The 25215-nt window shown below is 43.8% G+C and overlaps 1 protein-coding gene across 1 annotated transcript in view; it reads left to right on the top strand.

Moving 5' to 3' along the window:
• Nucleotides 1-25215, top strand: part of DMD (dystrophin) — a 4652165-nt gene that overhangs the window by 20528 nt on the left and 4606422 nt on the right. Inside the window, exon 2 of the mRNA XM_086934537.1 lies at nucleotides 21951-22106. The gene's annotated coding sequence lies outside the window, so the exon portion shown is untranslated. The remainder of the gene's footprint in view (nucleotides 1-21950; nucleotides 22107-25215) is intronic.

The raw sequence follows: 25215 nt of genomic DNA on the forward strand, positions 1-25215 counted from the left end.
ACATCCTGAAAAACGTGGGACTTAAATGCTTTTTTGGCTCCAAAGACTGGAACAAAACCTGCTATGTCATAGTGACCAAGGTGTGCCGCAGATGGGGAGAAGATGCAGGTTATCACACTCACAGACTTTCCGCAGCAACAAATCTGTTTCAGCGGCACCTCACAGAGAAATTATGAAGCCTTGTGAAGCCCTCTTTCATAGAAAACTTGAATAGACAATGACACAAAGGTATCCGGCTGGGGAAAAGACTTCACTGTGCATGAATTTTGAATGTTCCTGCTTGAAGCCTTTCCCTCTAAACCAAGGATTTCACAAGGATCTCGTCCACTGCATATCCAACATCAAAGAGCCCTTTTGGATACAGTCAGCTGTGTTGTCTTTTTGAAGGACCTTGACCTTAATTTTCAAGACTTTTTCTGAAGATAAAATCTCCAATCGGGTCAAATCTTGGTGGTATATCTGACCTACACTCCATCGCAGCCAGCCTGGGTCCCAGTCTTCAGCTACCAGTTGACCTGTATTGGGCCCGATGCTTTATAGTGCCATTTATATTTAAAAACATTAGGAATTCCTATCTCCGTATTGAATTTTTGTTGCTTTAGTGTCATTTTGTGCAATAAATTGTTCTCTATGTTTCTAACTTGGGGTGGGATTTATATTGTGCTGTCTTTTCAACTTTTTAACGTTTTGGTACTTCTAAATGTACTACATACTTTCTTAAGTTTTAAGCCTATCTGCTCTGTGCTATAATTTCCAGGGGTTGAGCTCAGGTTTAAGTTACTGAAACCTTTACCAGACTTAACTAGGTAGCGGCATTATAACTTGTGGTGGACTCCCATCCACCCCAAATATTAATTCAATTTCTCACAGGAGAGAATTGACTGATGAAAATGGAAATGAGAAGGAAGAGAAATCGGTTCATCTGTTCAGGAGTTATGATTGAAATTTGTACTTTGTCAGTAATTTACCAATATGATGGCTTGTGACAGTTAGGTGGCCATTGTCTACCATGTTTAAAAAGACAAAGTTGTCAATATTTATGCTTTAATTTAAAAATGAGCAGTCTTAGACATATCATATACACTAGTATTGATAAACAAGACAGAGTGGTTCAGACAAATTCAAGTCCTAAATAATTTAGGATTGTGATCAGCTGTAAGAATTTAACTGCCATAGTGCACCTGGAAAATCAATCCTAGTATATATGCCTAGTTATGAGGGAAATGGGGATTCCCATTATGCTGAATAGGTTTTCACAGTATGTCATCATGTGGTATGTACGTCTTCAAACTATCCAGTAACGTAGTTGTGTGTAATGGGCCCTAATCCAAGGAAGGAAATATATGCCATGGCTGCTGTCTGAATTATAAAATACAACAATAATTAGGTGTTGATTGGGCCCCACAGGCCACGGTGCTGTATATTTCCTAAAAATACAACGGATCTGCGCCTTTGTTGGGCAACATAAATGAGGGATTGGTGTTTAGAATGATTCCGGACACCCCAACAGGATATGTCAGCCTACACACCAGCTAGCTTAAATTGCTACCATAAGCCCCCAAACCTTACCAAGGCCTAACTGTTTCTGGCAACGATTGAACATGACAACCCTTGACCCTTTAGGACCTGAAGCATCACGTGGAGGCTCTAATAATGCCATTATCATCATGGGAATACGCTGAGGACATTGATGCATGTGGACCTTTAAGGGTTCCAGTAGTATGTCTATGTCTGGTTGCCCAGCCGATGGAAAGGTCAGACACAAGTCAAACATGCATTTGTATTCGCAAAACAGACAGCGGCGCACAGGCAGGATGCAGTCAAACCCGACTGGTCTGAACGATAGGAACCAAAGGTCACATAGATCCTGAAGCGGAGGTATGCCCAGAAGAAGCACCATACACTCATGACAAGGTCGCACCAGCAGGCTGTCCATTGCGAAGCAGAACAATTAAAACCAGGATACCCACTACAAGTAGTAGGACCGGTGAAAGCCCTCCAAAAACGCATCCCAATATGGAGTGTATGAATGCTGGATTAAAGCTCAATATTTTCTGAAAGGTGCTCAACAGTCCAGAACCTACACGTTTAAATAGGTGCACGATTACGTATCAGACATGTTAAAGATACAATGAACCATTTCCCCGAAATGGAGCGAGAAGTTCGTATAGACTAGTGCCTGTATCCCAGATGCAGACATTACAAACTGGAGATCAAACGTCTCTCGGGCTGAGGTTAAGGCCACATCTTTCTGAAAAAGCATGGCTTTGTCTGCTCAGAGAATCAAACCATATAAAGGAAACATTCAATGAAGGCCATAGCATTGTTTCTGTAAGTTTGTGGGTCACTGAAAACAATACTTGCATACAACAAGTAATAATAATAATTACGCACTTATATAGCGCATGACTACCCGGAGGTATCTCGGCGCTTGTACGAATACCGCCGAGGAACCCTTCCTGGCCTTTCCCTGTGAGGAGCTCACTCCTGGGCACCCCCAAGGTGAAGTCAGGCATCCTCAGCGTTGTTGGGGCCATTGTAGAGATTAAGCAAGCTATTGCCCAGAGGTGCCGAGTGGGGCTCATGATCAGAATAGGCACTGAGGCGAGAATTATCAGGTCCGAGGAAATTGAGCCCGAGACCCGCCGAGTCGGGAATTGAACCCTGGTCCCGGCCAGACTACTGCATCAGGGTCTGCCGCTCTAACCATTGAGCCACACTTCTCTACAAGTAACCCTGGAACTCACTGTGACCAGATATGCACTACCATCCCACATCAGCCTTGATCATTGAGCATTAATTAGCTCCCATTCAAGAGCAGCTCAAACACCAGATGAATCACGGCAGCTGGGAAACCCATCAAGTGACAAGACAAGTTAGCAACTGAAGTATTTCAGGTCTCGTGAAGCAAAATGCCCTTGCAAACTACAGACCCACTTAAAGCACTTTCATATTTTGAACCACTGAGAAAAACTTCAGTGTCCCCATTCCTGGACCTAAATCTGTACTGTCATTTCCAGTACTTGGGTATGTATCCTTCTCCTAGCGCTTCATAACTGCCTACCTGATGGTATTTGAGACAGTATTGGAATTGGAATGTTGTGACTGGCAGTGTAATATAGACATGAATTAACAATTCTGTGGAAGGTGACTCAGCCACGGTAAAAGGAAATTGGTCCAATTTTTCAATGTGCAACATGGTATATTTTGCATCTCTGCATCCTATAACCATCTGTCTTTCCATGAGATTGTATACAGAGAACAGAGTTGTGCTGTTGATGTAATTCCAGGGCACGTGGCCAGAACTTAATCAATGTAACATCCAACTTAATAATATAATGGACCGCAATTGAGATTGTCCTTGTTATAGAATAGACAAATCCTGTTTGATTATATCTATTACAGAAGACACGTTGTTTCACAGTGAATACATTCTGGATGATAGTGTGGCCATACCATAGTTGACCACGGCCAAAGCCTTTTTTACAAGGTTAGCCCTATCAATTTCACGAAGCAGCCTCCTGTTGAGAGATTTTCAATAGCTTGTTGTAAATAATAAACAAGAAGTGCTACTGACGTGGCTTCTGGGGACCTAACAAAAAATCCATTCGATCCATGTCATCTGAGAGTTGCATAAGTGTTTTTTCACTTGGGACAGTGTTGAGGTCTTTAACCACTCTAGGCATAACTTCCCAACAATGTAAGATATCACCACCTGAGTGTTCTGAATGTACATAGTGCTGATCAGGCCTATGGATACTCAACCCTACGGTGGTACCCCAGAATATTGACTGACACCTACTTGTGTTGATAGGTCAAACCAAACATCCCTTCCAATTGGGTTCTGATGAATAGTAAGAACCATTGTGAAGTATGGCATCTAATGTATCCTCACTCTGTAGTGAATAGTTTTGACAACCCTCAAAGTGTGTGCAAGGCAATCCGAGGTGTGTTCAAGTCCCTGATCTTAGCTAGTCCAAGACAGGAAGTCTATTACACTGTCTCGTTCAGTAAAATCATTTGATGTGGTATGAGACATGTTCTAAATAAGGCCTCAGTTCCCTGAATTTGCCATTCTTTAGTCCCCCAGGCAGATTTAGTGTCTATAATGTCTTTCCAAAAGTCAAAACCATGTATAGACAGCTGGGCAATAAAGAAATCTGAGTATATCAGCTTAGTGTTAGTGGGCATAATTTTTCTGTTCAGGTGTAGTGCAAACTTATAGTAATAAGAGGTCGGGTCTGACATGTTAAAGCTAAAAAAATAAGCAAACGTCTGTCCAAATGTTGTTGAACTACCTTTTGGCAGTGTTGGGCAATGCTCCCATTGATGGTAAGTGAATCCATTATGTGGGATACTTGCTTTGTGCAAATAATAGTGACCATAGTGTTGGTAACAGAAAATGTTACCAAAATTAGATGTACCATCATACAATTCATTATTTGAAAAAGCAGCAGACTGTTCTAAATCAGACAGCATATTATGCACAGTTTCAATGTTCCAATTATCTGAGAGGGTAAACAAAGTTTACCACAAAACTTTTTGTCCGCAGGGAATCACAACACGGTTGTTACAACGACCGCGTTGTGAATCCGCATACCATTACTCCGCAAGTCGGAACAACAACTTGCGGGGGGAAGGTGTTGGATTTAAAATCCAACACCTTCCCTACTGTCCGCACAGACTGGAGTTGGAATAGTAAATTATACTATTCCAACATCCAGCGCCCCCCCTCCGCAAGCCGTTGTTACGTCTTGTGGAGTATTGGGTGCGGAATCACAACGCGGTTGTTGTTTTTTTTTTTTTGATATTCAAAAACCTTTATTGTGTATAAGAACAGTACATTGGTGCAATAAAGTCAAGCCATGTCCATAAAAGTATTCTTACAGAATATATGCACCTCTCGTGCAATGCGTCTTACAATTTGAACATATGAACTTATGAAAGAAACAATCCCTTCCCCTTCGCCCCTTGAACAATGTACATATTGCACCGAAATAGGCATTTAAACCTTAGTGGATAAAGAAAAACAACAGTAGCAGCTTGGCGCAGTCTACACAAAATGCATGTCTTGTTCGATCATTCGTGGACATTGTGTTAACAGTATTCAATACAGTTCAACTGCTCAGACTCCCGGATCCACACCGTCAGCAGGGCTCCCATGCTACCAAACTCCTTAAATATTACACCACTCAGTAGGTTAGGGGTTGTCATTATTATTATCCTCCATCTATTCTGTCATATCTGCCTCACTTGTCTGTTGTCTAAGGTGATAGGACGTTAGTGGCCCCCAAATGTCTTTCAGTCGTGATCTCACTGGTAGTAACTCCGCATAAGTGTGTAACTGGTCTTGCCACGTGGTCATGGTCATTATCCATTCTTTAAACTTGGGGGCCTCTTCCCCACCGGCATGATACCAGTCTCTTGGCCAGTAATAAACTCATTGCTAAGAACTTTTTATAGATAGTTGCAGTGTTTTGCGTCAAGCTTAGCAGCGCTATCAGCGGGCACGGAGCTACATCCATGCCTAACATGTCAGAAATCCTTGCAAAGACAAGTGTCCAGTATTCAGCAACCTTAGGGCATTCCCAAGACAAGTGAATGAAGTCTGCTCCAGCCACCCCACACCGCGTGCAACAGTCCGTCTCACGTAGGTGAAACTTATGTAATTATACAGGGGTGTGATATATTCGGTGCAGAAATTTGTAGTGTATGAGACGTAGCCTATTGTTGCCCGTGATGGCGTTTGTTTGCGTGCAGCTTGTCTCCCATTGCTCATCCGTCAGTGGTGTAGATAGGTCTTTGTCACAGTCCAGTCGGGCCTTTTGGGAGACTGTCTGTGATGTGTTTTGTACCTGTTTATAAAGTAACAAAATAACATGCCGTGGGACTTCTGCCTGTAACACTGCATGTAGTGGGGCAAGGATTTCAGGCTCGTCTGGGAAAGAGGGAGCAGTGGCTCGAACGCCCTGCCAGAGGCGAGTGTACAAAAAGGTGTCCATTATTGAGGGCCTGCGATCTCCGAAGACTTGTTCTGCGGTGCGGAATTTGCCCTGTATATAGAGGTCTCCCCATAGAGTGTACTTAAGATCTAGCAGCATTTTATGGCAGATTACTTCGCAGGTCACCTGCAATCGGGGATCATTTAACAATGGCAGTCTGGGTGAGTATAGGAGCGAGCTACCTCTGTCCCGAGCTATGCGTCTCCAAGCTTCTGCAGTGCAGTCCACAGTGGACGGGTCCGGCATCCTGGCTCCCACCTGCATGTGTATGTAGCCAGATTTTACGGCCGGGGACATATAACCGTCTTCAACCGCCAGATGCGCCATATACGGTGGTGTACGGAAAAAAAAGACAGCGAAGTGGGCCTGTGTACAATCGTAGTAACGCTCAAAGTTGGGAACGTCACACCCACCTTGGTGATACGGCAGCATAAGCGTGTCAAGGCTAATACGTGCCTGTTTCCCTTCCCAGATGAGTCTTGCCAATTGGGTCTGCAGTGTGCGGGAGAAGAATCTCCCAGGGTTGTACGGGATATTTATGAAGAGGTACAATAGCTTCAGTAGCAGCACCATCTTGGTGAGGGCAGTTCGGCCCGCCATTAAGAGTGGGAGACGTAGCCATTTAGTGATGCTATCAGGGATCTTGTCTAAGGCCGTGCCATAATTAACACGCATCAGGGTATCTCTCTGCCTGGTGATTTGTATGCCAAGGTATTTCATCTCCTCGAGCTCCCATACGAGAGGGTAGTCGAGCTGGTGCGGCTGCGTCTTATCCGTCAGTGGGAAGATAGCGGACTTAGTCCGGTTAATCCGCACGCCAGCAATGCCACTGAATTTCGTGATTTCTCGCAGCACTGGATTGAGGTTATCCTGGGGTTTCCTAATGTACAGCGTCATGTCATCTGCATAGAGTGAGATGAACATGCTCAGTATGGAACGAGAGGAGCAGGAGCTTAAGAAAGTCTCTGTGAGGGCAAACTTTTCATTATTAACATCCCCCCTAACTGAACCGTATCTGATCATTGTCAATCGACCCTTCCACAGACAGATTTTAACGAGGTTTCGCTTCAATATGATGCATTTAACTTTGGGTGATTTCCCAACCTGGGGCAAGCCGGAAAACTGTAACCCTTGTAAATGTGACAATTTTTCAAACCAGGACACATTGCATTTCGTCATGTTTTGTGACTTTTATCAAGATCAAGAAATGAGAGGTAAATAACTGCTACCGTTGTTGAAAGAGGCCGGCTTCATACAAGTTAGACCAGCTCTCTTATATTTACAAATGTTAAGTTGTCCTCGGGTCATGTTTTGTGTTGCGAGCTTTCTGGTGGCTGCTGTCCGGAAAAAGAATACATTAGATAGACTGGTAAATGCTATGTAGGGGATACATTTCTTTTATTGATGTGTCTTCCCTTGTTTACCTGGCACCTTGCACTTTGTTTACCCGGTACTTTGCACTTTGGATACACATGACGATCAGGTCTCCCAGATGTATTAAATGATGAAATGTGTATTATGTCCTTATGAACTATCTTTAGTGTAATTTATATTTTTAGTCTGAATTTTAATGAAATACTGTTTTATGTAATTAGACATCTGAATGTATTGTGATTTTGTACATTTTCACGCACATTGTATTTAAAAATCTTGTCTGTTTCTTGTAATTAACTATGTGTATATATATGTATATATGTATATATGTTCATGATTGTCTTTTTATGATTTTTAAAAATCGAAATAAAATGCTTTGACTGACTGACTGACTGACTGACTGAGATGAGCAACTGGCGGGCAGGGTAGATGAGAGCGCGATGGTTATGGTGCTGCCTGAGTTTCGCAGCCAGGGGTTCAATAGCTATCGCAAAAAGGATGGGGGATAATGGGCACCCTGTCGAGTGCCCCTATGAATGTTAAACGGTGCAGATCTAGACCCATTCAGTAGCACTCTGGCTGTAGGTTGACAATACAGCAGCCGCACCCAGTCAATGAAGCTGAAAGGCATCCCCATGTGTTCCAGCGTGCCCAGTAAGTAGTCCCACTCCAGGGAATCAAAGGCCTTGGTGGCGTCCAAGAACACCGCCACAGCCTCACAATTTGGATCGAGATCTTGCAACACCGCATGCAAGGTGCGCAGGTTGTGCGAGGTCGCCCGGTTTGGAACAAATCCGGCTTGGTCCGGTAGGACCAAGCGTTCCATCAGAAGATTATGGCGTGTTGCCAAGACTTTGGCCAGTATTTTGGTGTCGCAGTTAAGCAACGAGAGAGGCCTATAGGAGTCACACAGCATGGGGGATTTACCGGGCTTGAGCAGGGAGGTTATCAGTGCCTCCCGCATAGTGTTGGGGAGGCGGCCCTCCTCCAGTGCTGCATAGTACACTTTTTTAAAAATAGGAGCCAATGGTGGAGCAAAGGTTTTATAAAATTCTATCGGGAGCCCATCGGATCCCGGGGCTTTACCAGATTTCATCGACATTATGGCCTCAGTGATCTCGTCTAGTTCCAGTTCTAAGTGAAGGAACTTTTGTTGGGTGTCCCCCAGCCAGGCTAACGAGACATCCTCGAAATAGGTGGGCAGGTCTAGTAGTTCCCTTATATGTGAGGAGTATAGTGTGCTGTAGTGTTCTTGGAAAACGCGAAGTTGGTCCGGGAGGTTCCTGTATACGGCTCCCTGGTTATCTTGTATTTCAGTGACGTAGTTAGAAAATTTAGGGGGCTTGATCGCGTTTGCCAAAACCATCCCTGGGCGGTCCTATTCCCCATAAATGAGCGCTGTGTGTGGCTTCCCCCGGAATGCGCATTCCCTATGTGCTACTGTCTCGTATTCCGTTAATTTGTCGCGCATGCAGGCCTTGACTGTGCTGTCTTCTGGACTACGGTGTAAGGAGTCCTCTAGAACGTGTAGCTCGAGTTCTAGTTTGTGGAGGTCACTGCGCAGGGCCTTAAGGATTCCACCTCCCTTGGCAATGCACCTTCCCTTCATCGTGACCTTGAAGGCCTCCCACACTGTCGTGAGGCTAGATACAGACGCCAGATTACGTTCGAAAAAATCCTTAATACCTTGCTCAAATTCTGACTTAAATACGACATCATGAAGGTGGGCGGGGTTTAGACGCCAGCCTAAATATGGGAAGCATTCTAAAGGAATCTTAAGTTCTACAACAACTGGGGAGTGGTCAGAAAACGTGCGGGCCTGATGTGCCGCCTGGATTAGCCAATGTGTCATCCCCGTTGATATAAAAATGTAGTCAAGTCGAGCCCAGGTAGCGTGTATTGTCGAGTAATGCGTGCCTTCCCTGAGTGTGGGGTGTGCATATCTCCAAGTGTCTATCATCCCTCCATCGTCTATTATACCGCACAGTGTCCTCTGCGTGGTTGTGTAGTGGGCTGAAAGAGCGCATGACCTGTCCTGCTGTGGGCGCAGGGCAGTATTGAAGTTCCCTTCGAGGAGGACATACGCAAAGCCTATCGTCTGAATCTATCCCCACATTAAAAGTAGGGCATTATTAGGGTTATCAACATCAGGGCCATAGTAGTTTGCAATCAGCACTTCATGAGAATGTAAGCGTCCCCACAGCATGCAAAACCTGCCGTCGGCGTCTGAGTCCATTCCTTTAGGCACAAAAGCCACCCCCGTTTAATCAAGATGGTAACTAGAATAAGAGGAGAAAGATCGACATGTGGCCCATCTGGATGCGAAGTGTGTGGTGTTACTGGGAGCCAGATGTGTCTCTTGCAGGAGGGCAATTGCTACCCCATGCCTGTGTAGGTATCCTAATATCTGTCTGCGCTTCCTAGGGTCATTGAGTCCACGAACATTCCATGAGACAATCTTGATGTATTGGAGCTCTTGCGACTCACCCTTGGAACCCATAACAATGTATGTTGTGTATCTCCAGTGGAATAGTTGTTAGCCACATTTCGGTATGGAGCGATATGCGTGTTGCATTAGATATCAAGCATAGTACATGTGTTGTCACCTCTTCGGCACATAGTAATATAACTTGCACTGTGCATGGTCCCCCCTACCACACCGGCGACCCCAACTTGCCGGGTATTAAGCTCCCACACCCCGAAACAAACTGCATCTTTAGGAGAAAGGTTCCCCTACCAGTGGAGGGGGTCAGGGGTTCGCCCTGTAGGGGGAGAGGCCCGCTAGGGACGATCGACCCGCCCAGTCACCTCCATATTACACCCACCGGTAACACAGCCATACGGCCAGGTGTCCGATCGTGGGACAGAGGTGGGAAGCCAAGCAGAGTAGTGAATGCATAAATAAACATCATCAGTCATTAGTATATGTCACCAATGTAGGTCAGTCAATTGCTTCGTATAGAGTTGGCGAAGTTCCCCGCCGGACATTCCAGTGTTGGCATGCATCAGTCCTGTTGTGACAGCGGGGACTGCGACCTGGAGCGATCACGGGGAGCGTCGTCTCTAGAGGTAGCCTTCTTCTGGTGTTTTATGTAGTCTTCGACCTTCTGGGGAGATTTGAAGAAGTGTTTCCCTTGGTGCGTTATTTTCAGTTTTGCAGGATAGAGCATGGCATAGGAAATTTCTTGGGCTTGAAGTTTCTTCTTCACACCAGCGACTTGCGTCTCGCTTCCTGCACTGCAGGTGTGAAGTCTGGATAAAACGCCAGAGTCGTATTTTCGTAGGGGACCTGCTGTTTTTCCTGGGCCAGGCGCAGGACCGTGTCCCAGTCGCAGTAGTTTAAGAACTGTGCTATGATGGGCCTGGGCGGTGCCCCAGGTGGAGGACGGGCAGCCAGAGATCGGTGCGCTCTTTCCACCGTGAGGTGTGCCGAAAAGGAGTTTCTGCCGAAGAGATCCACTACTAGACTCTCTATAAAGTCTCCATGCGGCCCGTATTGGTGGACTCTGCCAGGCCCAAGATTCGTAATTTGTTTCTCCGGGACCGTGCTTCTATGTCCTCGTTTTTGTCAGCTATGATCTTGAGTAGCTTATCCATCTGCGCGGCATGTCGTCCGCTAGCTGGTGCACCGTCCTCTAGGTCCGAAATTCGACTTTCCCCCTCCTTTAAGCGAGTGTCATGTTGACTTAGTTTGCCGACGACGGTGTCCATCCTTATGTTTAGTGCATCTATTTTCGAATCTATTGATGTGAGACTTTGATTCATCCCCAGCAGTAGCGTTTTCCAGTCGTCCTCAGGCGGGGCAGCAGTCGTTGGCTCCGCGTGGTCAGCCGATTGAGATCCAGGGTTTTTACGGGACTCAAAGGGGAGCTTGGACTGCCTGGCATCGTTGCACCCCATCTTGCAGCAGGATATGTAGCAGGGTGTGGGTTCCCTCTGCGCGCCTGGGTGGTGGTGGGGCTAAGGAGTCCTGGGGGTCTGCTTTGTGGAGTGCTTGCTCACAATGTCCAGGGGGGGTGTACTGGTCTGTGTCCCCTACCCCTTATAGTGCGTGGGAGGTGTACCTCAGCAGGGAGCGGCACAGATGTTATTCCGCATTCCCGGGGCACGTGTGCGCAAAGCTCCCAAGTGGTGCGTCCTGGTCAGTTATTCCGGCGTGGACGAGAGAGATGCCTCCTCCAAGTGTCAGCAACTCGTGGGCTCCAGTATCAGTGAGGGTCGTGTGAACAGTTAATTCACAGGCATGGGCCGGGGGGGCCAGTACAAAATGGCAGAGGAGTCAAGATGGCGGTGGCAGGTTAATCTGTGCCGTCACACAGCGTCACCCCGAATTCCCATTATGCCACCAGTGTCCTAATGAAAAGATCCACGCAGAGGCATCGTAGTTATTCTGCGGGGCTATCAGTATTGTAGTGTCTGCATGCAACTTGCCGGCTCTTGCAATGCAAGGTTCGTGCCTGTAATTGTCCTTGGGGCCTGTTCACGCTGCGCAGGTGTTCGTTATGTTTTATTTCCCCCCTTTTTCTTTCTTATTTTTTCCTCCATTGTTTTTTTTTTTTTTTGCTCACACACTCAGACCACTAGGCAACGGTTGAGGAGGGGGGGGGGGAGCCCACGGACCCCTGCGCCCTGTCGGTGAATTGCTCTGTGGGCAGTGCAGTTGACTCTTGCGGTTAGCTCCGAGTGTGGCAGTGCGGGCCTCAGAGTCTAGTGTATGGGCCTGGTAGCGCCTTGAGTTCCGGCCGTCCCGACTCCGCAGGCCTTTAATCCCCGGTCTCTAGTAGCTGCACTGTCCGAGCTGCGGGACCTCCGTGTCGCGCCGCCAGGTCGCAATCAGCCGTACCTTCAGTCGCACGGGGATCAGCTGCAGTCTCAGGCTGGCACCTCTCCTCCGCCGTGGCCAGTATTCTCAGGTCTCTTCTTGAAGGTAGCACGGATCGGCAGCCTGGGTCTCCCAGGAGCTGCGCTGCGGACCTCGGTCGCCACGTAGTCACAGGCCTCAATCCCCAGCCTGCAGTGATTCCAGCAACCTGGCAGTGAGTACAGTGAAGTCGGGCCTCTGCACGCAGCTAGCTGTCGCAGCTATTTAACCGTACCTATAGCGGGAATGTAGGCATGCGATATATCGTTGGAATCCTCTTAACAGCACGCTTCCATCGATAATGCATGCAGCAATGAAGTATGTATTAGGATGGCCTGAAAGGATGGTTGACTGCTTGGCAGGGCTGGAGCCTCACAGAAGCGCGGCCATCTTGGTCCAGCGCCACCTAGCGCCCACCACAACGTGGTTGTTGTAACAACCACATTTTGATTCCCTGTGGACAAAAAGAATGTGGGATAAGGAGTCATATTCATCTGAGAGAGTACTAGAGGTGATGATATCACTAAGAGAAATTTTGAATAAATGAGGTATTCTTAAAAATTCAGTAGGGCCATACACATCATATGAGATCTGTGTTTAATTTTTTGTTTGATGTTGTTCAGTTTCAACAGGTACAAGTTGCATTCCATTGTTGGTAACTTCTTCACTTGGCTGAGAGGGGTCTTCAGAAGTTACTAATCTTTCCATCTGTACTTCCTGTGTGGTAGTGAGAGGAGGTTGGTGGCTACCCAGGAGCCCAAATGGTCTAATGTTCAGTATCAGCCACATAGTGTGGTTTGATCAGATCAATTGATACAAATCTCTTGTTGTTGCAGCTGGCAAGGGGCAGAAGAAGTACTGATCTTGTTCCTTCAACAGACAGGACAGGTACAGGCACTCTGCAAGATGGCACAAAATATTTTTTGTCCACACCTCTTTTCTCTGACCAGATCTTCAATCTTCGGGTCCCAGGCAGGTCTTCCAGGCACAGCTTTCACTTCTCCAGTGGCAGTGCGTTTTACTTCGACGTTGCTTTGTAATGCCCAGAATTTATTGAGTTCCTGTAAACCAGCCACACAATCATTTATGTCAAATAGTTTTCCATCTGCTACTGTGTGGCCACTGTTGATGTTTGGTACCCACATTCTTATCCCGATCAGGACTTCATTTGGAGTATGGCCCCCCAGGGATTTACTTGGCATGTTGTTAAGTGCCCTCTGGATCCCATATAGGCAAATGACCCAACTGCCACCTAGCCTAATACCCTAGCTGTTAAGGATTGCTTTAAGTCCTGATTCTTCCTCTCCACAATCGAACTTCCCTTGGAATGATATGGGGAGGAGTAGCGCTGTGCTACACCCAAACTTCTAATGGCTTCGTTGTAAGCCCGTGAGTCAAACACAGGGCCGCAGTCAGAATGTATGTTCCTATGAAGACTCGGAAATCCTTTATAACAGTTTGGGTGTCAGCTGAGCGCTGAGGCCAAATGCACAGGAATCTAGAGCATGAATCCACTGCCACCAAGATGTACTTGTAAGCCCTGTCAGATTGTAAGGGGTCGCAATGCTCCAAAGAGACACATGTAAGAGGTCTGTCTGATACCAGGAGTGGTGTTTGAGGTAGACTTGCTAAGGTGGAACCTTTCATCTGCTGACAGATGTCACACTTGAGAACAATACCCTTGGTCTGTTTAGTAAGACCTGGCCACCAATAACGCTACTTCAGTGGAGAAACAGTTGCAGCGATACCTGCATGTTCTGACCCCAGACTCTTGTGTGCAGCTAGAAATAATCCTAATCTTTGGTCTATGTTTGGTATTACTCTAACCCCTATTTCTGGAATTTGAGCATACGGAATGTTTTGCGCATCTAACTTGTAGGAACACTTGAGTGGAAAACATTTTGGCAAATCTGAGTTGTTGCACATAGCATTTACAGCTATCATTATTTGACCCTCTATCCTTGTGCTGAATGAGTGATTGCAGCAACGCCAGCAGTTCGCACTGTCACCGTGGCAGCTTCATCAGCCAATTAATTCCCTTCAACATGCATGCCAACACGCTGATGACTCAATGTGTGAATTACATGAGCCCACGGCAAGCATTTTTTCAGCTTTGCCACCTGTTCCCAAAGAAGCTTGGGCTTTATTGTACAAACTCAAACTTTGGAATCTCTAAACCCATTTTGGCCCCAATAGTGAAGATATTCATTGTATGCCTATAAAATTAATCACACACAGTGGGTGTGGGGAATACCAGATCTGTATTTTTTAGGGTCAGTATCAGGGCTTTCAGTTCTGCTAGCTGTGCCATGCAATCTTCTAGAGACTGCGTCTGTGTATTGCTAGGGGGGAACTTGCAGGCTAGGCAGATCCATCAGTATAAATGATGTGTCCATACTGGTCTAGATGCATTATTTAATTTGGGAGAGGATATTCTTTTTCGTACGGCAGGAATGCTAGTATTTTTATAGCAGAATCAAAAGTGTAGCTACATCTGTTGCAATGAGAGAATTAGCCCACTGTATCCATTGTGGATGCAGTGGTTTTGCATTTGGAACGCTTGCTTTGCTAAAAGCCTCTAAGGTTGGTACTGTAGTCAAAACAATTATGCATTTCCCCTGTGCTGGTTAAGTATGGGCGAATTTTGCGAATTTGCGGTCCGTGAAATCTCGCGAAATGGCAAAAAACATCAGCAAGTTTGCGGTTCGCGAGATTTCGCGGACCGCAAATCCGCAAAATTCGCCCATACTTAACCAGCACAGGGGAAATGCATAATAGTTTTGACTACAGTGTGTCTGTAACTTTGCCACCGCGCCGAAAGGCGCCGAGGTCCCTCGAGTGAGCTGTCCATCATAGTGAGGAAAGGGCGTGAAGACGTTGCATACCCTAGTCTGTGTGGGGTGGGGCCGAAAGGGCGGGGCTTCCATGCGAGTTCACATGCAGAGCAGCAGATGAGAAGAAAGCAGTCTCCTGGTCACTGCAAGTACACAGGGATGGCGCTCGAGAAACTTGTGAATGCAAAGACCTTCATCAAGAATAACATCTAATTGTAGGCATTTTATATGGGGAGGATGCACACCTGCCTAGTCTCGACCATGCTCACAAGTTGTTTGGGCTGCTCACAGGAAGTACACGGGGATTGCGCTCGAGAAACTCGTGGATGCAAAGACCTCCATCAAGAATTACATCTAAGTGTAGGCGGTAGATATAGGGAGGAAGCACACCTGCCTAGCTTAGACCGCACTTACTAGTTGCTTGGGCTGATTATAATGCGTGACTGAATTTGAGCTTCAACTCGGGCACCTGCTTTATTTATATCTGTAAGTGCTTCCTGTTGAGGTTTAATTTTTGTGACAGGAGCATCGTGCCAAAATAAATCCTGCCTGCATATTTATCCACAAAGATACCACAGTGTTGTGCCATACCTCTACTCTACTGGCTAATCAGTAAGTGCTACCTCGTTGGGTAAATGTATGCTGCTTTTCCTACACTACAGCTGGGTAAAGGGCCAGAAGAGTTGTGTCCAGTGACCACGTGTGTCTGTAACTTTGCCACCACGCCAATAGGTGCCGAGGTCCCTCGAATGAGCTGTCCATCACCCCGTGTGGGGCGAGGCGAAACGGGTGGGGCTTCCATGCGAGTTCACATGCCTCTTGTTTATAAAGGGTCAGAGACCGATCAGAGCATCAGATGAGAAGGAAGCAGCCTCCTGGTCACAGGAAGTACAAGGGGATTGCGCTTGAGAAACTTGTGTATGCAAAGACCTCCATCAAGGATTACATCTAATTGTAGGCGGTACATATAGGGAGGAAGCACACCTGCCTAGCCTTGACCGTGCTCACTAATTATTTGGCCTGAACATTACTGAATTTGAGCTTCAACTCGGGCATGTGCAAAAAAAAAAAAATCAGCCCCTGAGCGGATTTTTGGGCAATTTCGCGAGATTCGCGGATCGCGAAATTGCCGAAAATCCGCAAATTCCGCGAGCGGAACGGATTTTGCGGCAATACTTAGTGCTGGTGCTCTTTCTATCACTATATAAATGTGTACTGCTGTCAGTATCTTTTCCATGGATCCATGGATGCTAAACTCATTTCAGCATTCTTGTACAAATGTGATTCTTATACTCTGGGTACCCTTTCGTCTTCATTGAAAGTAATGTAAGTGTATACTGATTGATGCGCGACTACACGGATCACCTAATTAGTGGTATTTAAACATGTGTGTAAGTGTTTGGAAGCTATGATGTCAGCTTGAATGGAACAGATGATTTCTATCTGTTCCTGTGCCCAACGTTGAACTGAAAAATCAGGTCTGATTAGGTCATAGAAAGCAGCAGAGGCCGGCACAGGTAAACGCGGTGAGGTGGGGCTGATGGCAGAATAGGTCAAATTAAATAAATAAATAACACCTATTCCATCATCTGTCAGCTTCTCCCTTGCCGCTACATACCCCACCCCAACCACCGCCTCACTGGGCTTACCTGTGCCGGCTGCCACTGGTAGAAAGGGTTGACCTTTACTCCTAATCCAAAATGTATGTTCTGACAAAACTCAGGAATCCTAAAATGGATTATAACCCTCACAGGGTCTTTGGAGGTTGGAGCAGCGCTAATTTTTCAAACAAAATTAGATGCCAGGCTTTTCCCTTCACTTGATAGCTCGTATCCCAAAAATAGGACATTGAGGTGGGTAATTTTTGAGTTTTTAAAGTTACATTTTTAGCCCACAAGTGGTGAACCCCAGAAATATGTTGTTCACCCTGTTCCAGTGTTCCAATAACTCATTTTCCACCAGATAAATATCATCTACATAGGACAATGCCTCTTCGTCACAATTTTGAAGTAACTCTGTTACTCTTGCTATGAACAACCCGGGGCTATTCCTGTACCCTGGGGCAGTCTACATTATTTGTGTTAAGAGCTGAAGGTCAAGAATGCTGTCAAATATCTGCTTCTAGGCACTATAGTTTGGTAGAAGAAACCATTTGAGATATCTAGTTTTGTTTTGCATTTCTTACGCACAATGTTATTCATTAATGCAGCACTGTGTGCATTTTGTACTGCAAATGTTCTTGTGCATGTGTTAAAATGCCTGTAGACTAAAACTAGACAGTATGAATTTCGGGTTTCATTACGACAAAGCATTATTCACTGAGAGGTGCAATTTTCAATCACACCTTGGTACTCAAGTTGATCTAAGATCTCCCTGACTTGTTTCTTTGTGTCATGTTTTATTGGGTACTGCCTCTGTGGAGTTGGAGCAGATTTTAAAGGGATTTCATGGTGAGGTGACTCAGCATCCCACCCTACATGATTGCGGTAAAGTGCAGGAGCTAGCGTTAACACCCTCTCCCACACGTATGAATGTTTGAGTGACTCTGGAACAAAGTCGGAGCAAGCTGGAAGAATTACAACTACCCCAAAGGGCACGCCATAAAAAATTGTTCAGCAGCAGAGTCCTCTGTAGCCGGGGCATTTCTTATTTTAAGGACAGCTACCTTTTAAATTGTGGTTTAATTTTGATTTTTTCTTGCTTGATAATGTTCTATGAAGTGCGATGTGTCTCCCCTTTCAGCTTGACTCACTCTTCTGATCTGTGTTCTGACCGTCCTCCCCTCTCCAAGTTTTTTGATGAACTTTGAAAAGAACGAGAGGAATGTGTAGCAGTATCCTGATACCTGTCAGGTTTTTATTATTATCACGGTTTCTAAGATTATATCTTTTTTAAGAGGGCTCCTGTTGAGGAGACCCACCCCGTGACTGTGATATATTCTGATTAATATTTTATGATTGTTTGTTATCCCAATTCTTTTTAGAAAAATCGGGTGCTTGTTTCGAGTTAACCTTTTCAGAATTACCCCCAATGTGTGGTTTCCCAGGTCTAGCTCCCAAGTTATCTTTACCCTGTGAAGCATAGGTTTCTTCAGTAATCTTTGGTAATTCTAGCTCTTGTTGTACAGAACTGACTTTAACTTCACTCAGGCGTACGTGTGCAGCCACCGCTGCTGCCTCCCCTTTTATGTAACCTAACATAATTGCCCATCAGTTTCATCCACATGTCCAGGGCAGGTTCTGCCGTACCAATTCTGTATTTGGTTCAACACATCTGGTATAACTGCTATTGAGGGGGTACCATGAATTCTGGTATAAACAGCAGTAAAAACTGTACCCAAAGTGGTGCAATCCTCTATTGTGGGAGCTATGCCCATTGGCATTCAAATTGTTAGTATTATGTGTCTTTCCTGCGGGACCATACGGGAAATACTGCTTCAAGCTGTGTTATTTTACTGGTCTATCCAGAACAGCAGTTTCTCACATTTAGCAGGCATTCATGCCATAATCCCATTCAGCGTTTGTGGGCTGATATTTGTCGTAATCATTTGAGGTTGAGCAGCTTGAGTAATCCGTGCAGGTTGAATTGTAAGTGTTCGCATTACGAACTAAGTAAGGTTTCTGTATAGTTTTACTACGTCTCAGTAAAGTGTACGTAATTCTGCTGTTGACAATGTATCAATCTCTAGCTGTGGATTGTAAGCAGCTAAGAACCGCCTGATTGCTCCATCTCTGCTGAGCGGTACGAATCTCACATTTGTTGTGGTGTGCGGTAGGACACCTGTAAACTAATAATATGCTATTGGTGTTTAAATGGAACTTCTACATCCACATATATAAGGTATTCTTCAGGTATGTCGTCTGCAGCATCTGTGTGAAACAACTGTGTGCGTGAATCTGTAGGCAGTAATTTCCAGAATACCTCTGTCCTGAATGCTATGTGTGCCTCTATCCCAAAGGTAACACCACTACCCATTGCCGGGAGGCCGTATGATAATAATTTCATAATAACTGCATGTCTGCAGATTTCTGTAATGTTAAGAGCAACTTCCTGCTCTTCTTTCCCTGTACCCGCAGCACTGTCTCCACTGCACCGGGTGGAGGACTATGATCCTTCAAGCTTGAAAAACCTACAGCCAATACATAGGATATACCTAGTTGGCTGCAGCGGATTTTCCTTCCCAATCCAGACATCTCTGGATAAATGTGAGTAGGGGTCTCTGATAAAGCACTACTCAGATTTGACCGTTAAATAGGAACCAAAGCAGCATTGCTTGCACCATGTCATGTAGTTCCTAAAGATATATAGGATCTGTGCATTTGTTGGACAAGATAAACTGAAGGATTGGTAGCTAGACTAATTCCGGATACCCCCTCAGGATATGTAAACCTAGCTCACAGTGCCACCATAAGCCCCTGAACCTTACCAAGGACTGAATAGTTTCTGGCAACCATTGATCATGACAATTCTTAACCCTTCAGGGATCATGGAAACAGTGCAGTACTTTTCGCTCAGTCAATTGTGCTCACTCAGTCTCAGAGAGATACACAGAATAAACGTTGGGGGCATTTCCAATAAGCATTTATTGAACTAGCTTCATTATAGTATAAAACATGTAAGCTGCGACCACCAATAGACAGAAGCTAACATAAGACATTACAAGCACCAACAGAGTAAATGGAAGATAGATTTCTACTATGGTGCTAAAACAGCGAATATATGCAGGCATATAAACATGGCAGTAATCAAGTGTACCCCATACGATGCGGGCCCTACATAAGTTTACCTGATGGGAGAGAATAAAGGACCCTGTCTTGGTCATGAGTTGGTCACCCCGCAAGGGTGTCAGACCACTGCGTGTTGAAGCTTCAGCATGCAGGGACCTCCGTGTCTTGTGTTAGTGTGGAAGCGTCTCCTCTAATTACCTAGTAAAGGTGCGCTTTCTTATATCAAAAAGCTAGCCTCAGGTACTACCACAATCAATATGTTGTTAGTATGATCATGTACATAAGCCTAAATCAATAATTGTAACTATGCAAAGAAGGCCTCTCACCCTAGTATGAAGATAGCAATGACTTTTGTACAGAATATGTAATCCTGTTATGTGCGTTATGTGCTGGGTATTTTAGTAAGAATCCTCATGCATAATGAATTAGGCTAGTTTCAAGTATACCAATCAACTGGGTAAAAGGTCAGTACTAGAACCGTTTTGCGGGAGCAAGGTAGGACAAATGTAGTTAAAAGGTCACTTTGCTACTTAGGCCTAGATAAGGAAAGATATGGCTTGTGGCTCCTAGGTGGACATGGTATACAATGCTTAAAAAGACACTTTGGGTATGAATAACGCTTTTTTCAAGTTTCAAGCTTTAATTTAGAAATGCACAATCTTAGACACATCATCTTCCCTAGTAGCATTAAACAAGGCAGAGTGGTTCAGACAAATTCTAGTCTTGAAGAATTTAGGATTGCGATCAGTTGTAGGAATTCAACTGACCAAAGTGTACCTCGGAAATCAATCCAGTATATTCACACTGTCCAAAGATTCAAGGAAACAACTGTTTGATGCTCACAGTTCTTCATGGTAATATGCCCAGTTATGAACAAAACGGGACTTTCCATTATGCTGAATGGGTTTTCACAGTATGTCATTGTGTGGTATGTAGGTCTCCAAATTATCCAGTAACATAGTCGGCGCGTCTTGGGCCCTTATGCGAGGAAGGAAATAGACGTCATGACTTCTGTCTGAATTATAAAATACAACAATAATCAGGTGCTGACTGAGCCCTACAGGCCTCGGGCCCCGGTGCTACTGCACCTGCTGTGCCAATGGAAGCTACACCTCTGGAACTATCATACAAAAAGAGTGTCAAAAGAGAGGCATATAAATGCCCTAACCAATGTTGGTATCGAGGTTCTCACTGATTTTAAGCTGTGAATCTATCATGAGAAGTTTACTTTATAATCTCAAAAACGTATCACCGATTATGCCAATTTGTATGCTTATTACTGTTGCATCTCATTGCTGCGTTTTCTAATTGTCTCCTTTTAATTGCATTCTGTTTTCTCCGTAAACGTATGATAATTATATTTCACATAAACATGTTAGCCATTCTCACCCTATTATAGAATATAATAAATTAATGATAGCAATTGTTTTCACCTGCACCATATCACGTTTTCTTTCCAATGAAAAGATTGACGTTAACGATTTGCTACAAGTGCGAACTTATGATTTAATAATTGCTGTGCTGTATCTTTTAGAATGAGCACCAGCTTAATTATTCACGTTATCGTTTCAAACATTCTTTACACGTGTTTGAAATTATTAAAGATGTCGCGTCTTACATACATTCACAAATGAGTTAAATGTTTTTCTCACATGGCTTGAATTCAATTGTAATCCAATGCCTTGTATAGAGCATGTAATTACTATTTACAATTGATATTTTAATTTCTTTAACCGTAAAAGTTATTATAAAATAACGATGTCAGCTTCGTAACCCTAACACATAGTATTACCGAATAAGAAATGTATAGAATTAAATCATACCCGATCAGTGAAATTATTTATTAATACATTATGCAATTTTATTACTAAACTATCGTTGAAATATTACATGATTTTTGCATCTCCCCAGAGTTACAAATGAATTCACCACCTTCTTTTTCTTAGTTTAGTGCTCCTCCCTTACTATCTGCATTTGGGTCCCAGTCAATGGGCTGAACCCACATGGAGCCACTGCAGGTTCACACATGGTTAATGAATCTAATGCTGCCACGAGTTAGCAATGCTCTCAGAACTGTGTCAAAGTTGCCAGGGCATATCCGCTGGGTAAATATTTGTGGACATATTTTACCTAGAACACCTTTTTTTTGTAGACTGTGGTAAACGATATCCAGACTCTTCAGCCCAGTATGACCAAGATCAATGATGTCGGGCATGCACTGAAAATGGACGCAGAACCAGAGTATGCATCTAAGCTGCAGAAAGAACTCCGAGAACTCAATGCACAGTGGGACCATATCTGTAAGCAGGTAAGACATATACAAGGTACAAGGAAGGGATGTGTAAGAAAGCTTATATTACAGTTCTGCTTACTCCACAATGTAGTGACTAGTCAACATTAATGGTCTTATGAAATGAAATATCATGAAAGCATTGTTGGTACATGGAGGGCGGCCATTAAGGAAACTCGGCAATCGACATTGACATAGGAAAGTGACATATGGGCGGAGCAAGGGGCTTGTAAATAGGTCCCAACGGTTCAACTAGTGTACCCCATTTTATGCATTTTGGCATTAGCAAGGTGTTACTCAGCACACTCAATAAATTAAAAAAAAAGGGAAAAAAATCTCGTGAAATTTATACAGAGAATACGTTAAACCCATGAAAAACGGACGATATGAGGATACAAGTAACCAAAAAGGTTTACAACAAATTCAACAACAACATTATTAAAAGTGTACAGTATCCCAGTGAGTGGAAATTACCTCGAAGTAGACAGATCACATCAGTAATTGCCAACTTTCAAACGCGTATCTCTAAAACACACGTTTGAGTAGTTTCTGTAAAAACAACTCAATAAATTATAGGAAATCAATTGGTGTGTTATGTTGAAGCGACACTGTGCACTTTTCTAAAGAAAAAATGTTAGTTGTTGAATTGGTTTTAATCCTTTTTGTGCACTTGTATTTCCAAACCTTCACTATTTTAGGGATTTCACATATTCTCAGTATACATTTCTCATGAAATATTGGGGGAACTGTTTTTTATTTTCAACTTTTTGCATTGGTTTAGAGCTTTGAGTACAACTTCTAATTTGTAAAATGAGTGAACTAAGTTATACCAGTTGAATTGTGTTTTGTCAACGATGAAAGCATAGTTAGACACCATGACCATTGTTGTCGTTCATATATTATCTCTGAATTTCCATGTAAATTCCTTTTGACATTTTAAGAACTTTAGCGACTACTGTTAACCAAGCCACTAGCTCTTGACTGGCTATACATGTAGGACATACTGAGCTAGGAAAGGTGAACATAGACTGTCTTATATCAAGTTTTCTCATTCGAATTTTGTAGACTTTGCGGATCTTGAGCTTGCCCCAGCGCCTGCCTGTAAAGCACCATCTTTCGAGCTCAGGGCCTTATACTCGCTTGTTTATTCTTTATTAAAATTAGTACATTACAAAGCAGCCTATTGTGTTCTCAGCATTAAATTACCTTGAGATATTGCCCATAATTGCTCCTTATCTTGTTGATGAACTACAGTTTATTACGCCAGGGCCAAATGATATTACCTAAATCCAAATGGATTGATAAGACCTTGGGGATTTACAGAAATCATCGTGCTATGACACTTCTGTTTGCACTTTTAGCTCGTTTGAAAACGTTCCCATCACTTGTTTTCGAATTTAGGGGCCCGTTTGTTTTTATTTTTATCCTGTCGACTATTCTTATTAATATATTGAATCCTCCTGCCCTCACTGTACTGAGCACTGAGCTGTACAGAATGTATAGTATAGAGTGTGTGCCTCGACAAGATAAAACAGTCTTAAAACATCTTTACAACAATTTCTGTGGTTCTTGTCTCTGTTTCTATTTTAATTCCAGACCACGTTTTGCCATTTTTAGAATTTCCATAAAGTGAGTCTTTTGATAGGATGAACCATTGGTATTCCATTATTTGATAGCAATTGCTAGGTTCCCACTTTTGGGTATCCTTGATTTTATATATACTATTAATTAAGCTGGTTAGCGACACCCTTAACTTTGCCAGGATGGACAAGTGCATGATTAGCAGGTGATAAGTGAGGTTCACATTGTACGGGTTAGGATTTTTGAAGGACTGGAGGTCCTGGTTTGTTTGCATCACTGTGAGTTTTATTCTCCGTATATTAACCAGCAGATTTTGTCACTAGACAAAGCGCTCCTTTGCATTCCGGTGATGTGGTTATCTCATTTGTGAGTGTTCAAATTATTGCAAATGCTTTTTGTGGCGCAAACATACATCTGGAACTCAATGTCACTGGCTCCTTAAGAAGCTATCAAAGTTACATCATGCATTGATAATCCATCCCTTGAAAAGTATGCTATTTCCATCATTTGTATTTGCCAATGCCATAAAACTCAATTTTTACCTCTACGGATCACTTTTGCAGTATTTCTGAACCATGTAAAGTTTTTCAAAATTAAGAGGTTTTGTTACAAGTTATGTCAGTAATGTTACTGGCATGATATACAGAGTTATGAAGTTAGCATGTTTTATAACTTTTATATTAGACCTTCTTAGGAAACGTTATACAAAAACGATCTTGACAAACAGTCATCCTCGAACCAGAGCAGAGCACCGTAAAAATAGCTTTGGGGTTCATGATACACACCCATTTGTACTATTTCTTTAGCATGAAAGCTACATCGGCATGTTGGGTAATAACACATCATTTCAATTTATTTTTTGGGCATTTAATGTAATTTCTTCAGAGGAAATTAAAAATATTTCACTGAGCCCTAGTCTTAAATAAGCCGGGATCTTTCCTGCATATCTGTTTCATAGATACCAATAATAAATAAGAGGAATGTTATCTTAATTTAAGTGAAGAATTACTGGACAAACTTCTCTCAGAAAAGCCGATAGACACTGTTACAGATGAAATGCAATAGCTGGCCTGTACTTCTAGAAGAATGACTGATTATAAATATATGAAACCTTATAGTCTAAAGCTCAGAAATCATCCCCTGGTCTTGTAGATGATCATGAGAATCTGCAACACAGGATTGGCCGGGCTGGAGCAAACAAATCGAGTCAACAAAAGACCCGTAATGGTGGACTGACATGATGCACCCTTTGACAAACAGCTGTCTTCATTGCAGTGGCAACAGGTGACCTTTGTCACTGACAAAATCAAATGATAACTTATCTCACATTTAAACATGAACCTTCCTCAGGAAGTGACATTGTCTCAACTTCCAGGAAATCTTCTTACAGATTACTAAAGACTCACATTGAAGAATTTAACAGACATTTCTATGAAGACAAATCTGAATTATGACCAATCCGTTCCTCCACAAGTGACCATGGTAAATGTTGTTGAATAACTGGTACAATAGGCCCTAAGGCAAAGTTCGAAAAACACAGGGCCAG

This window comes from Lissotriton vulgaris, chromosome 8 (genome assembly GCF_964263255.1).
Source record: "Lissotriton vulgaris chromosome 8, aLisVul1.2, whole genome shotgun sequence".
NCBI classification, from domain to species: Eukaryota; Metazoa; Chordata; class Amphibia; order Caudata; family Salamandridae; genus Lissotriton; species Lissotriton vulgaris.